Source organism: Schistocerca piceifrons, chromosome 10 (assembly GCF_021461385.2).
Source record: "Schistocerca piceifrons isolate TAMUIC-IGC-003096 chromosome 10, iqSchPice1.1, whole genome shotgun sequence".
In the NCBI taxonomy this organism is placed as follows: domain Eukaryota; kingdom Metazoa; phylum Arthropoda; class Insecta; order Orthoptera; family Acrididae; genus Schistocerca; species Schistocerca piceifrons.
Window position 1 is genome coordinate 131,325,733 of NC_060147.1, and position 15,630 is coordinate 131,341,362.

The following is a 15,630-nucleotide window of genomic DNA, read 5'->3' on the forward strand; positions in this document are numbered from 1 at the left end:
TATTTGCCCATCGGCAGCGTCATATCGACGAGAGGGGGCAACTGGGCAAGTTTTCATTCTATTGGTAGGTAGTCAGGCTTTATAATTTTTAAAAGTTAGTTGCTTCAACTTCATATAAGAATAAAGTATTTGATTTCCAAAATGTATTAATTCTTTGTTTCCTCGCAGCGGCGTCTCCTCGGTGCAAAGCGGCAATTGTATTTGCCCATCGGCAGTGTCATATCGACGAGAGGGGGCAACTGGGCAAGTTTTCATTATATTGGTAGGTAGTCAGCCTTTATAATTTTTAAAAGTTAGTTGCTTCAACTTCATATAAGAATAAAGTATTTGATTTCCAAAATGTATTAATTCTTTGTTTCCTCACAGCGGGGTCTCCTTGGTGCAAGGCGGCAATTGTATTTGCCCATCGGCAGCATCATATCGACGAGAGGGTGCAACTGGACAAGTTTTCAATCTATTGGTAGGTACTTAAGCTTAATAGATTTTAAAAGTTAGTGGCTTCAACTTCATATAAAAATGAAGTATTTGATTTCCAAAATGTATTAATTCTTTGTTTCCTCGCAGCGGGGTCTCCTCGGTGCAAGGCGGGAATTGTATTTGCCCATCGGCAGCGTCATATCGACGAGAGGGTGCAACTGGACAAGTTTTCATTGTATTGGTAGGTAGTCAGGCTTTATAATTTTTAAAAGTTAGTTGCTTCAACTTCATATAAGAATGAAGTATTTGATTTCCAAAATGTATTAATTCTTTGTTTCCTCGCAGCGGGGTCTCCTCGGTGCAAGGCGGCAATTTTATTTGCCCATTGGCAGCATCATATCGACGAGAGGGGGCAACTGGGCAAGTTTTCATTCTATTGGTAGGTAGTCAGGCTTTATAATTTTTAAAAGTTAGTTGCTTCAACTTCATATAAGAATGAAGTATTTGATTTCCAAAACGTATTAATTCTATGTTTCCTCGCAGCGGAGTCTCCTTGGTGCAAGGCGGCAATTGTATTTGCCCATCGGCAGCGTCATATCGACAAGACGGGGCAACTTGACATGTTTTCATTCTATTGGTAGGTAGTCAGGCTTTATAATTTTTAAAAGTTAGTTGCTTCAACTTCATATAAGAATGAAGTATTTGATTTCGAAAATGTATTAATTCTTCATTTCCTCACAGCGGGATCTCCTCGGTGCAAGGCGGCAATTGTATTTGCCCATCGGCAGCGTCATATCGACGAGAGGGTGCAACTGTACAAGTTATCAATCTATTGGTAGGTACTCAAGCTTAATAGTTTTTAAAAGTTAGTTGCTTCAACTTCATATAAGAATGAAGTATTTGATTTCCAAAATGTATTAATTCTTTGTTTCCTCGCAGCGGGGACTCCTCGGTGGAAGGCGGCAATTTTATTTGCCCATCGGCAGCGTCATATCGACGAGAGGGTGCAACTGGACAAGTTTTCATTCTATTGGTAGGTAGTCTGGCTTTATAATTTTTAATAGTTAGTTGCTTCAACTACATATAAGAATGAAGTATTTGATTTCCAAAATGTATTAATTCTTTATTTCCTCACAGCGGGGTCTCCTTGGTGCAAGGCGGCAATTGTATTTGCCCATCGGCAGCGTCATATCGACGAGAGGGTGCAACTAGACAAGTTTTCAATCTATTGGTAGGTACTCAAGCTTAATAGTTTTTAAAAGTTAGTTGCTTCAACTTCATATAAGAATGAAGTATTTGATTTCCAAAATGTATTAATTCTTTGTTTCCTCGCAGCGGGGTCTCCTCGGTGCAAGGCGGCAATTGTATTTGCCCATCGGCAGCGTCATATCGACGAGAGGGGGCAACTGGGCAAGTTTTCATTCTATTGGTAGGTAGTCAGGCTTTATAATTTTCTAAAAGTTAGTTGCTTCAACTTCATATAAGAATGAAGTATTTGATTTCCAAAAAGTATTAATTCTTTGTTTCCTCGCAGCGGGGTCTCCTCGGTGCAAGGCAGCATTTTTATTTGACCATCGGCAGCGTCATATCGACGAGAGGGTGCAACTGGACAAGTTTTCAATCTATTGGTAGGTACTCAAGCTTAATAGTTTTTAAAAGTTAGTTGCTTCAACTTCATATAAGAATGAAGTATTTGATTTCCAAAATGTATTAATTCTTTGTTTCCTCGCAGCGGGGTCTCCTCGGTAAAAGGCGGCAATTTTATTTGCCCATCGGCAGCGTCATATCGACGAGAGGGTGCAACTGGACAAGTTTTCATTCTATTGGTAGGTAGTCAGGCTTTATAATTTTTAAAAGTTAGTTGCTTCAACTTCATATAAGAATGAAGTATTTGATTTCCAAAATCTATTAATTCTTTATTTCCTCACAGCGGGGTCTCCTTGGTGCAAGGCGGCAATTGTATTTGCCCATGGGCAGCGTCATATCGACGAGAGGGTGCAACTGGACAAGTTTTCAATCTATTGGTAGGTGCTCATGCTTAATAGTTTTTAAAAGTTAGTTGCTTCAACTTCATATAAGAATGAAGTATTTGATTTCCAAAATGTATTAATTCTTTGTTTCCTCGCAGCGGGGTCTCCTCGGTGCAAGGCGGCAATTTTATTTTCCCATCGGCAGCGTCATATCGACGAGAGGGTGCAACTTTACATGTTTTCATTCTATTGGTAGGTAGTCAGGCTTTATAATTTTTGAAGGTTAGTTGCTTCAACTTCGTATAAGAATGAAGTATTTGATTTCCAAAATGTATTAATTCTTCATTTCGTCACAGCGGGGTCTCCTTGGTGCAAGGCGGCAATTGTATTTGCCCATCGGCAGCCTCATATCGACGAGAGGGTGCAACTGGACAAGTTTTCAATCTGTTGGTAGGTACTCAAGCTTAATAGTTTTTAAAGTTAGTTGCTTCAACTTCATATAAGAATGAAGTATTTGATTTCCAAAATGTATTAATTCTTTGTTTCCTCACAGCGGGGCCTCCTTGGTGCAAGGCGGCAATTGTATTTGCCCATCGGCAGCGTCATATGAACGAGAAGGTGCAACTGGACAAGTTTTCAATCTATTGGTAGGTACTCAAGCTTAATAGTATTTAAAAGTTAGTTGCTTCAACTTCATATAAGAATGAAGTATTTGATTTCCAAAATGTATTAATTCTTTGTTTCCTCGCAGCGGGGTCTCCTCGGTGCAAGGCGGCAATTGTATTTGCCCATCGGCAGCGTCATATCGACGAGAGGGTGCAACTGGACAAGTTTTCATTGTATTGGTAGGTAGTCAGGCTTTATAATTTTTTAAAAGTTAGTTGCTTCAACTTCATATAAGAATGAAGTATTTGATTTCCAAAATGTATTAATTCTTTGTTTCCTCGCAGCGGGGTCTCCTCGGTGCAAGGCGGCAATTTTATTTGCCCATTGGCAGCATCATATCGACGAGAGGGGGCAACTGGGCAAGTTTTCATTCTATTGGTAGGTAGTCAGGCTTTATAATTTTTAAAAGTTAGTTGCTTCAACTTCATATAAGAATGAAGTATTTGATTTCCAAAACGTATTAATTCTTTGTTTCCTCGCAGCGGAGTCTCCTTGGTGCAAGGCGGCAATTGTATTTGCCCATCGGCAGCGTCATATCGACAAGACGGGGCAACTTGACATGTTTTCATTCTATTGGTAGGTAGTCAGGCTTTATAATTTTTAAAAGTTAGTTGCTTCAATTTCATATAAGAATGAAGTATTTGATTTCGAAAATGTATTAATTCTGTATTTCCTCACTGCGGGGTCTCCTCGGTGCAAGGCGGCAATTGTATTTGCCCATCGGCAGGGTCATATCGACGAGAGGGTGCAACTGGACAAGTTATCAATCTACTGGTAGGTACTCAAGCTTAATAGTTTTTAAAAGTTAGTTGCTTCAACTTCATATAAGAATGAAGTATTTGATTTCCAAAATGTATTAATTCTTTGTTTCCTCGCAGCGGGGACTCCTCGGTGGAAGGCGGCAATTTTATTTGCCCATCGGCAGCGTCATATCGACGAGAGGGTGCAACTGGACAAGTTTTCATTCTATTGGTAGGTAGTTAGGCTTTATAATTTTTAATAGTTAGTTGCTTGAACTACATATAAGAAAGAAGTATTTGATTTCCAAAATGTATTAATTCTTTGTTTCCTCGCAGCGGGATCTCCTCGGTGCAAGGCGGCAATTGTATTTGCCCATCGGCAGCGTCATATCGACGAGAGGGGGCAACTGGGCAAGTTTTCAATCTATTGGTAGGTAGTCAGGCTTTATAATTTTTAAAAGTTAGTTGCTTCAACTTCATATAAGAGTGAAGTATTTGATTTCCAAAATGTATTAATTCTTTGTTACCTCGCAGCGGAGTCTCCTTGGTGCAAGGCGGCAATTGTATTTGCCCATCGGCAGCGTCATATCGACAAGACGGGGCAACTTGACATGTTTTCATTCTATTGGTAGGTAGTCAGGCTTTATAATTTTTAAAAGTTAGTTGCTTCAACTTCATATAAGAATGACGTATTTGATTTCCAAAATGTATTAATTCTTTATTTCCTCACAGCGGGGTCTCCTTGGTGCAGGGCGGCAATTGTATTTGCCCATCGGCAGCGTCATATCGACGAGAGGGTGCAACTAGACAAGTTTTCAATCTATTGGTAGGTACTCAAGCTTAATAGTTTTTAAAAGTTAGTTGCTTCAACTTCATATAAGAATGAAGTATTTGATTTCCAAAATGTATTAATTCTTTGTTTCCTCGCAGCGGGGTCTCCTCGGTGCAAGGCGGCAATTGTATTTGCCCATCGGCAGCGTCATATCGACGAGAGAGGGCAACTGGGCAAGTTTTCATTCTATTGGTAGGTAGTCAGGCTTTATAATTTTCTAAAAGTTAGTTGCTGTAACTTCATATAAGAATGAAGTATTTGATTTCCAAAATGTATTAATTCTTTGTTTACTCGCAGCGGGGTCTCCTCGGTGCAAGGCGGCAATTGTATTTGCCCATCGGCAGCGTCATATCGACGAGAGGGGGCAACTGGGCAAGTTTTCAATCTATTGGTAACTAGTCAGGCTTTATAATTTTTAAAAGTTAGTTGCTTAAACTTCATATAAGAGTGAAGTATTTGATTTCCAAAATGTATTAATTCTTTGTTTCCTCGCAGCGGGGTCTCCTCGGTGCAAGGCGGCAATTGTATTTGCCCATCGGCAGCATCATACCGACGAGAGGGGGCAACTGGGCTAGGTTTCATTCCATTGGAAGGTAGCCAGGCTTTATAATTTTTAAAAGTTAGTTGCTTCAACTTCATATAAGAATGAAGTGTTTGATTTCCAAAATGTATTAATTCTTTGTTTAATCGCAGCGGGGTCTCCTTGGTGCAAGGCAGCAATTGTATTTGCCCATCGGCAGCGTCATATCGACGAGAGGGTGCAACTGGACAAGTTTTCATTCTATTGGTAGGTAGTCAGGCTTTATAATTTTTAAAAGTTAGTTGCTTCAACTTCATATAAGAATGAAGTATTTGATTTCCAAAATCTATTAATTCTTTATTTCCTCACAGCGGGGTCTCCTTGGTGTAAGGCGGCAATTGTATTTGCCCATGGGCAGCGTCATATCGACGAGAGGGTGCAACTGGACAAGTTTTCAATCTATTGGTAGGTGCTCAAGCTTAATAGTTTTTAAAAGTTAGTTGCTTCAACTTCATATAAGAATGAAGTATTTGATTTCCAAAATGTATTAATTCTTTGTTTCCTCGCAGCGGGGTCTCCTCGGTGCAAGGCGGCAATTTTATTTGCCCATCGGCAGCGTCATATCGACGAGAGGGTGCAACTTTACATGTTTTCATTCTATTGGTAGGTAGTCAGGGTTTATAATTTTTGAAGGTTAGTTGCTTCAACTTCGTATAAGAATGAAGTATTTGATTTCCAAAATGTATTAATTCTTCATTTCGTCACAGCGGGGTCTCCTTGGTGCAAGGCGGCAATTGTATTTGCCCATCGGCAGCCTCATATCGACGAGAGGGTGCAACTGGACAAGTTTTCAATCTATTGGTAGGTACTCAAGCTTAATAGTTTTTAAAGTTAGTTGCTTCAACTTCATATAAGAATGAAGTATTTGATTTCCAAAATGTATTAATTCTTTGTTTCCTCACAGCGGGGTCTCCTTGGTGCAAGGCGGCAATTGTATTTGCCCATCGGCAGCGTCATATGGACGAGAAGGTGCAACTGGACAAGTTTTCAATCTATTGGTAGGTACTCAAGCTTAATAGTTTTTAAAAGTTGGTTGCTTCAACTTCATATAAGAATGAAGTATTTGATTTCCAAAATGTATTAATTCTTTGTTTCCTCGCAGCGGGGTCTCCTCGGTGCAAGGCGGCAATTGTATTTGCCCATCGGCAGCGTCATATCGACGAGAGGGTGCAACTGGACAAGTTTTCATTGTATTGGTAGGTAGTCAGGCTTTATAATTTTTAAAAGTTAGTTGCTTCAACTTCATATAAGAATGAAGTATTTGATTTCAAAAATGTATTAATTCTTTATTTCCTCACAGCAGGATCTCCTCGGTGCAAGGCGGCAATTGTATTTGCCCATCGGCAGCGTCATATCGACGAGAGGATGCAACTGGACAAGTTATCAATCTATTGGTAGGTACTCAAGCTTAATAGTTTTTAAAAGTTAGTTGCTTCAACTTCATATAAGAATGAAGTATTTGATTTCCAAAATGTATTAATTCTTTGTTTCCTCGCAGCGGGGACTCCTCGGTGGAAGGCGGCAATTTTATTTGCCCATCGGCAGCGTCATATCGACGAGAGGGTGCAACTGGACAAGTTTTCATTCTATTGGTAGGTAGTCAGGCTTTATAATTTTTAATAGTTAGTTGCTTCAACTACATATAAGAATGAAGTATTTGATTTCCAAAATGTATTAATTCTTTATTTCCTCACAGCGGGGTCTCCTTGGTGCAAGGCGGCAATTGTATTTGCCCATCGGCAGCGTCATATCGACGAGAGGGTGCAACTAGACAAGTTTTCAATCTATTGGTAGGTACTCAAGCTTAATAGTTTTTAAAAGTTAGTTGCTTCAACTTCATATAAGAATGAAGTATTTGATTTCCAAAATGTATTAATTCTTTGTTTCCTCGCAGCGGGGTCTCCTCGGTGCAAGGCGGCAATTGTATTTGCCCATCGGCAGCGTCATATCGACGAGAGGGGGGCAACTGGGCAAGTTTTCATTCTATTGGTAGGTAGTCAGGCTTTATAATTTTCTAAAAGTTAGTTGCTTCAACTTCATATAAGAATGAAGTATTTGATTTCCAAAAAGTATTAATTCTTTGTTTCCTCGCAGCGGGGTCTCCTCGGTGCAAGGCAGCATTTTTATTTGACCATTGGCAGCGTCATATCGACGAGAGGGTGCAACTGGACAAGTTTTCAATCTATTGGTAGGTACTCAAGCTTAATAGTTTTTAAAAGTTAGTTGCTTCAACTTCATATAAGAATGAAGTATTTGATTTCCAAAATGTATTAATTCTTTGTTTCCTCGCAGCGGGGTCTCCTCGGTGGAAGGCGGCAATTTTATTTGCCCATCGGCAGCGTCATATCGACGAGAGGGTGCAACTGGACAAGTTTTCATTCTATTGGTAGGTAGTCAGGCTTTATAATTTTTAAAAGTTAGTTGCTTCAACTTCATATAAGAATGAAGTATTTGATTTCCAAAATCTATTAATTCTTTATTTCCTCACAGCGGGGTCTCCTTGGTGCAAGGCGGCAATTGTATTTGCCCATGGGCAGCGTCATATCGACGAGAGGGTGCAACTGGACAAGTTTTCAATCTATTGGTAGGTGCTCAAGCTTAATAGTTTTTAAAAGTTAGTTGCTTCAACTTCATATAAGAATGAAGTATTTGATTTCCAAAATGTATTAATTCTTTGTTTCCTCACAGCGGGGTCTCCTTGGTGCAAGGCGGCAATTGTATTTGCCCATCGGCAGCGTCATATGAACGAGAAGGTGCAACTGGACAAGTTTTCAATCTATTGGTAGGTACTCAAGCTTAATAGTATTTAAAAGTTAGTTGCTTCAACTTCATATAAGAATGAAGTATTTGATTTCCAAAATGTATTAATTCTTTGTTTCCTCGCAGCGGGGTCTCCTCGGTGCAAGGCGGCAATTGTATTTGCCCATCGGCACCGTCATATCGACGAGAGGGTGCAACTGGACAAGTTTTCATTGTATTGGTAGGTAGTCAGGCTTTATAATTTTTAAAAGTTAGTTGCTTCAACTTCATATAAGAATGAAGTATTTGATTTCCAAAATGTATTAATTCTTTGTTTCCTCGCAGCGGGGTCTCCTCGGTGCAAGGCGGCAATTTTATTTGCCCATTGGCAGCATCATATCGACGAGAGGGGGCAACTGGGCAAGTTTTCATTCTATTGGTAGGTAGTCAGGCTTTATAATTTTTAAAAGTTAGTTGCTTCAACTTCATATAAGAATGAAGTATTTGATTTCCAAAACGTATTAATTCTTTGTTTCCTCGCAGCGGAGTCTCCTTGGTGCAAGGCGGCAATTGTATTTGCCCATCGGCAGCGTCATATCGACAAGACGGGGCAACTTGACATGTTTTCATTCTATTGGTAGGTAGTCAGGCTTTATAATTTTTAAAAGTTAGTTGCTTCAACTTCATATAAGAATGAAGTATTTGATTTCGAAAATGTATTAATTCTTTATTTCCTCACAGCGGGGTCTCCTCGATGCAAGGCGGCAATTGTATTTGCCCATCGGCAGGGTCATATCGACGAGAGGGTGCAACTGGACAAGTTATCAATCTATTGGTAGGTACTCAAGCTTAATAGTTTTTAAAAGTTAGTTGCTTCAACTTCATATAAGAATGAAGTATTTGATTTCCAAAATGTATTAATTCTTTGTTTCCTCGCAGCGGGGACTCCTCGGTGGAAGGCGGCAATTTTATTTGCCCATCGGCAGCGTCATATCGACGAGAGGGTGCAACTGGACAAGTTTTCATTCTATTGGTAGGTAGTCAGGCTTTATAATTTTTAATAGTTAGTTGCTTGAACTACATATAAGAATGAAGTATTTGATTTCCAAAATGTATTAATTCTTTGTTTCCTCGCAGCGGGATCTCCTCGGTGCAAGGCGGCAATTGTATTTGCCCATCGGCAGCGTCATATCGACGAGAGGGGGCAACTGGGCAAGTTTTCAATCTATTGGTAGGTAGTCAGGCTTTATAATTTTTAAAAGTTAGTTGCTTCAACTTCATATAAGAGTGAAGTATTTGATTTCCAAAATGTATTAATTCTTTGTTACCTCGCAGCGGAGTCTCCTTGGTGCAAGGCGGCAATTGTATTTGCCCATCGGCAGCGTCATATCGACAAGACGGGGCAACTTGACATGTTTTCATTCTATTGGTAGGTAGTCAGGCTTTATAATTTTTAAAAGTTAGTTGCTTCAACTTCATATAAGAATGACGTATTTGATTTCCAAAATGTATTAATTCTTTATTTCCTCACAGCGGGGTCTCCTTGGTGCAAGGCGGCAATTGTATTTGCCCATCGGCAGCGTCATATCGACGAGAGGGTGCAACTAGACAAGTTTTCAATCTATTGGTAGGTACTCAAGCTTAATAGTTTTTAAAAGTTAGTTGCTTCAACTTCATATAAGAATGAAGTATTTGATTTCCAAAATGTATTAATTCTTTGTTTCCTCGCAGCGGGGTCTCCTCGGTGCAAGGCGGCAATTGTATTTGCCCATCGGCAGCGTCATATCGACGAGAGGGGGCAACTGGGCAAGTTTTCATTCTATTGGTAGGTAGTCAGGCTTTATAATTTGCTAAAAGTTAGTTGCTTCAACTTCATATAAGAATGAAGTATTTGATTTCCAAAATGTATTAATTCTTTGTTTCCTCGCAGCGGGGTCTCCTCGGTGCAAGGCAGCATTTTTATTTGACCATCGGCAGCGTCATATCGACGAGAGGGTGCAACTGGACAAGTTTTCAATCTATTGGTAGGTACTCAAGCTTAATAGTTTTTAAAAGTTAGTTGCTTCAACTTCATATAAGAATGAAGTATTTGATTTCCAAAATGTATTAATTCTTTGTTTCCTCGCAGCGGGGTCTCCTCGGTGGAAGGCGGCAGTTTTATTTGCCCATCGGCAGCGTCATATCGACGAGAGGGTGCAACTGGACAAGTTTTCATTCTATTGGTAGGTAGTCAGGCTTTATAATTTTTAATAGTTAGTTGCTTCAACTACATATAAGAATGAAGTATTTGATTTCCAAAATGTATTAATTCTTTGTTTCCTCGCAGCGGGGTCTCCTCGGTGCAAGGCGGCAATTGTATTTGCCCATCGGCAGCGTCATATCGACGAGAGGGGGCAACTGGGCAAGTTTTCAATCTATTGGTAACTAGTCAGGCTTTATAATTTTTAAAAGTTAGTTGCTTCAACTTCATATAAGAGTGAAGTATTTGATTTCCAAAATGTATTAATTCTTTGTTTCCTCGCAGCGGGGTCTCCTCGGTGCAAGGCGGCAATTGTATTTGCCCATCGGCAGCATCATACCGACGAGAGGGGGCAACTGGGCTAGTTTTCATTCCATTGGAAGGTAGCCAGGCTTTATAATTTTTAAAAGTTAGTTGCTTCAACTTCATATAAGAATGAAGTGTTTGATTTCCAAAATGTATTAATTCTTTGTTTAATCGCAGCGGGGTCTCCTTGGTGCAAGGCAGCAATTGTATTTGCCCATCGGCAGCGTCATATCGACGAGAGGGTGCAACTGGACAAGTTTTCATTCTATTGGTAGGTAGTCAGGCTTTATAATTTTTAAAAGTTAGTTGCTTCAACTTCATATAAGAATGAAGTATTTGATTTCCAAAATCTATTAATTCTTTATTTCCTCACAGCGGGGTCTCCTTGGTGTAAGGCGGCAATTGTATTTGCCCATGGGCAGCGTCATATCGACGAGAGGGTGCAACTGGACAAGTTTTCAATCTATTGGTAGGTGCTCAAGCTTAATAGTTTTTAAAAGTTAGTTGCTTCAACTTCATATAAGAATGAAGTATTTGATTTCCAAAATGTATTAATTCTTTGTTTCCTCACAGCGGGGTCTCCTTGGTGCAAGGCGGCAATTGTATTTGCCCATCGGCAGCGTCATATCGACGAGAGGGTGCAACTGGACAAGTTTTCATTCTATTGGTAGGTAGTCAGGCTTTATAATTTTTAATAGTTAGTTGCTTGAACTACATATAAGAATGAAGTATTTGATTTCCAAAATGTATTAATTCTTTGTTTCCTCGCAGCGGGATCTCCTCGGTGCAAGGCGGCAATTGTATTTGCCCATCGGCAGCGTCATATCGACGAGAGGGGGCAACTGGGCAAGTTTTCAATCTATTGGTAGGTAGTCAGGCTTTATAATTTTTAAAAGTTAGTTGCTTCAACTTCATATAAGAGTGAAGTATTTGATTTCCAAAATGTATTAATTCTTTGTTACCTCGCAGCGGAGTCTCCTTGGTGCAAGGCGGCAATTGTATTTGCCCATCGGCAGCGTCATATCGACAAGACGGGGCAACTTGACATGTTTTCATTCTATTGGTAGGTAGTCAGGCTTTATAATTTTTAAAAGTTAGTTGCTTCAACTTCATATAAGAATGACGTATTTGATTTCCAAAATGTATTAATTCTTTATTTCCTCACAGCGGGGTCTCCTTGGTGCAAGGCGGCAATTGTATTTGCCCATCGGCAGCGTCATATCGACGAGAGGGTGCAACTAGACAAGTTTTCAATCTATTGGTAGGTACTCAAGCTTAATAGTTTTTAAAAGTTAGTTGCTTCAACTTCATATAAGAATGAAGTATTTGATTTCCAAAATGTATTAATTCTTTGTTTCCTCGCAGCGGGGTCTCCTCGGTGCAAGGCGGCAATTGTATTTGCCCATCGGCAGCGTCATATCGACGAGAGGGGGCAACTGGGCAAGTTTTCATTCTATTGGTAGGTAGTCAGGCTTTATAATTTGCTAAAAGTTAGTTGCTTCAACTTCATATAAGAATGAAGTATTTGATTTCCAAAATGTATTAATTCTTTGTTTCCTCGCAGCGGGGTCTCCTCGGTGCAAGGCAGCATTTTTATTTGACCATCGGCAGCGTCATATCGACGAGAGGGTGCAACTGGACAAGTTTTCAATCTATTGGTAGGTACTCAAGCTTAATAGTTTTTAAAAGTTAGTTGCTTCAACTTCATATAAGAATGAAGTATTTGATTTCCAAAATGTATTAATTCTTTGTTTCCTCGCAGCGGGGTCTCCTCGGTGGAAGGCGGCAGTTTTATTTGCCCATCGGCAGCGTCATATCGACGAGAGGGTGCAACTGGACAAGTTTTCATTCTATTGGTAGGTAGTCAGGCTTTATAATTTTTAATAGTTAGTTGCTTCAACTACATATAAGAATGAAGTATTTGATTTCCAAAATGTATTAATTCTTTGTTTCTTCGCAGCGGGGTCTCCTCGGTGCAAGGCGGCAATTGTATTTGCCCATCGGCAGCGTCATATCGAGGAGAGGGGGCAAATGGGCAAGTTTTCAATCTATTGGTAACTAGTCAGGCTTTATAATTTTTAAAAGTTAGTTGCTTCAACTTCATATAAGAGTGAAGTATTTGATTTCCAAAATGTATTAATTCTTTGTTTCCTCGCAGCGGGGTCTCCTCGGTGCAAGGCGGCAATTGTATTTGCCCATCGGCAGCATCATACCGACGAGAGGGGGCAACTGGGCTAGTTTTCATTCCATTGGAAGGTAGCCAGGCTTTATAATTTTTAAAAGTTAGTTGCTTCAACTTCATATAAGAATGAAGTGTTTGATTTCCAAAATGTATTAATTCTTTGTTTAATCGCAGCGGGGTCTCCTTGGTGCAAGGCAGCAATTGTATTTGCCCATCGGCAGCGTCATATCGACGAGAGGGTGCAACTGGACAAGTTTTCATTCTATTGGTAGGTAGTCAGGCTTTATAATTTTTAAAAGTTAGTTGCTTCAACTTCATATAAGAATGAAGTATTTGATTTCCAAAATGTATTAATTCTTTGTTTCCTCGCAGCGGGGTCTCCTCGGTGCAAGGCGGCAATTTTATTTGCCCATTGGCAGCATCATATCGACGAGAGGGGGCAACTGGGCTAGTTTTCATTCCATTGGAAGGTAGCCAGGCTTTATAATTTTTAAAAGTTAGTTGCTTCAACTTCATATAAGAATGAAGTGTTTGATTTCCAAAATGTATTAATTCTTTGTTTAATCGCAGCGGGGTCTCCTTGGTGCAAGGCAGCAATTGTATTTGCCCATCGGCAGCGTCATATCGACGAGAGGGTGCAACTGGACAAGTTTTCATTCTATTGGTAGGTAGTCAGGCTTTATAATTTTTAAAAGTTAGTTGCTTCAACTTCATATAAGAATGAAGTATTTGATTTCCAAAATGTATTAATTCTTTGTTTCCTCGCAGCGGGGTCTCCTCGGTGCAAGGCGGCAATTTTATTTGCTCATCGGCAGCGTCATATCGACGAGAGGGTGCAACTTTACATGTTTTCATTCTATTGGTAGGTAGTCAGGGTTTATAATTTTTGAAGGTTAGTTGCTTCAACTTCGTATAAGAATGAAGTATTTGATTTCCAAAATGTATTAATTCTTCATTTCGTCACAGCGGGGTCTCCTTGGTGCAAGGCGGCAATTGTATTTACCCATCGGCAGCCTCATATCGACGAGAGGGTGCAACTGGACAAGTTTTCAATCTATTGGTAGGTACTCAAGCTTAATAGTTTTTAAAGTTAGTTGCTTCAACTTCATATAAGAATGAAGTATTTGATTTCCAAAATGTATTAATTCTTTGTTTCCTCACAGCAGGGTCTCCTTGGTGCAAGGCGGCAATTGTATTTGCCCATCGGCAGCGTCATATGGACGAGAAGGTGCAACTGGACAAGTTTTCAATCTATTGGTAGGTACTCAAGCTTAATAGTATTTAAAAGTTAGTTGCTTCAACTTCATATAAGAATGAAGTATTTGATTTCCAAAATGTATTAATTCTTTGTTTCCTCGCAGCGGGGTCTCCTCGGTGCAAGGCGGCAATTGTATTTGCCCATCGGCAGCGTCATATCCACGAGAGGGTGCAACTGGACAAGTTTTCATTGTATTGGTAGGTAGTCAGGCTTTATAATTTTTAAAAGTTAGTTGCTTCAACTTCATATAAGAATGAAGTATTTGATTTCCAAAATGTATTAATTCTTTGTTTCCTCGCAGCGGGGTCTCCTCGGTGCAAGGCGGCAATTTTATTTGCCCATTGGCAGCATCATATCGACGAGAGGGGGCAACTGGGCAAGTTTTCATTCTATTGGTAGGTAGTCAGGCTTTATAATTTTTAAAAGTTAGTTGCTTCAACTTCATATAAGAATGAAGTATTTGATTTCCAAAACGTATTAATTCTTTGTTTCCTCGCAGCGGAGTCTCCTTGGTGCAAGGCGGCAATTGTATTTGCCCATCGGCAGCGTCATATCGACAAGACGGGGCAACTTGACATGTTTTCATTCTATTGGTAGGTAGTCAGGCTTTATAATTTTTAAAAGTTAGTTGCTTCAACTTCATATAAGAATGAAGTATTTGATTTCGAAAATGTATTAATTCTTTATTTCCTCACAGCGGGGTCTCCTCGGTGCAAGGCGGCAATTGTATTTGCCCATCGGCAGCGTCATATCGACGAGAGGGTGCAACTGGACAAGTTATCAATCTATTGGTAGGTACTTAAGCTTAATAGTTTTTAAAAGTTAGTTGCTTCAACTTCATATAAGAATGAAGTATTTGATTTCCAAAATGTATTAGTTCTTTGTTTCCTCACAGCGGGGACTCCTCGGTGGAAGGCGGCAATTTTATTTGCCCATCGGCAGCGTCATATCAACGAGAGGGTGCAACTGGACAAGTTTTCATTCTATTGGTAGGTAGTCAGGCTTTATAATTTTTAATAGTTAGTTGCTTCAACTACATATAAGAATGAAGTATTTGATTTCCAAAATGTATTAATTCTTTGTTTCCTCGCAGCGGGATCTCCTCGGTGCAAGGCGGCAATTGTATTTGCCCATCGGCAGCGTCATATCGACGAGAGGGGGCAACTGGGCAAGTTTTCAATCTATTGGTAGGTAGTCAGGCTTTATAATTTTTAAAAGTTAGTTGCTTCAACTTCATATAAGAGTGAAGTATTTGATTTCCAAAATGTATTAATTCTTTGTTACCTCGCAGCGGGGTCTCCTCGGTGCAAGGCGGCAATTGTATTTGCCCATCGGCAGCGTCATGTCGACGAGAGGGGGCAACTGGGCAAGTTTTCATTCTATTGGTAGGTAGTCAGGCTTTATAATTTTTAAAAGTTAGCTGCTTCAACTTCATATAAGAATGAAGTAATTGATTTCCAAAACGTATTAATTCTTTGTTTCCTCGCAGCGGAGTCTCCTTGGTGCAAGGCGGCAATTGTATTTGCCCGTCGGCAGCGTCATATCGACAAGACGGGGCAACTTGACATGTTTTCATTCTATTGGTAGGTAGTCAGGCTTTATAATTTTTAAAAGTTAGTTGCTTCAACTTCATATAAGAATGACGTATTTGATTTCCAAAATGTATTAATTCTTTATTTCCTCACAGCGGGGTCTCCTTGG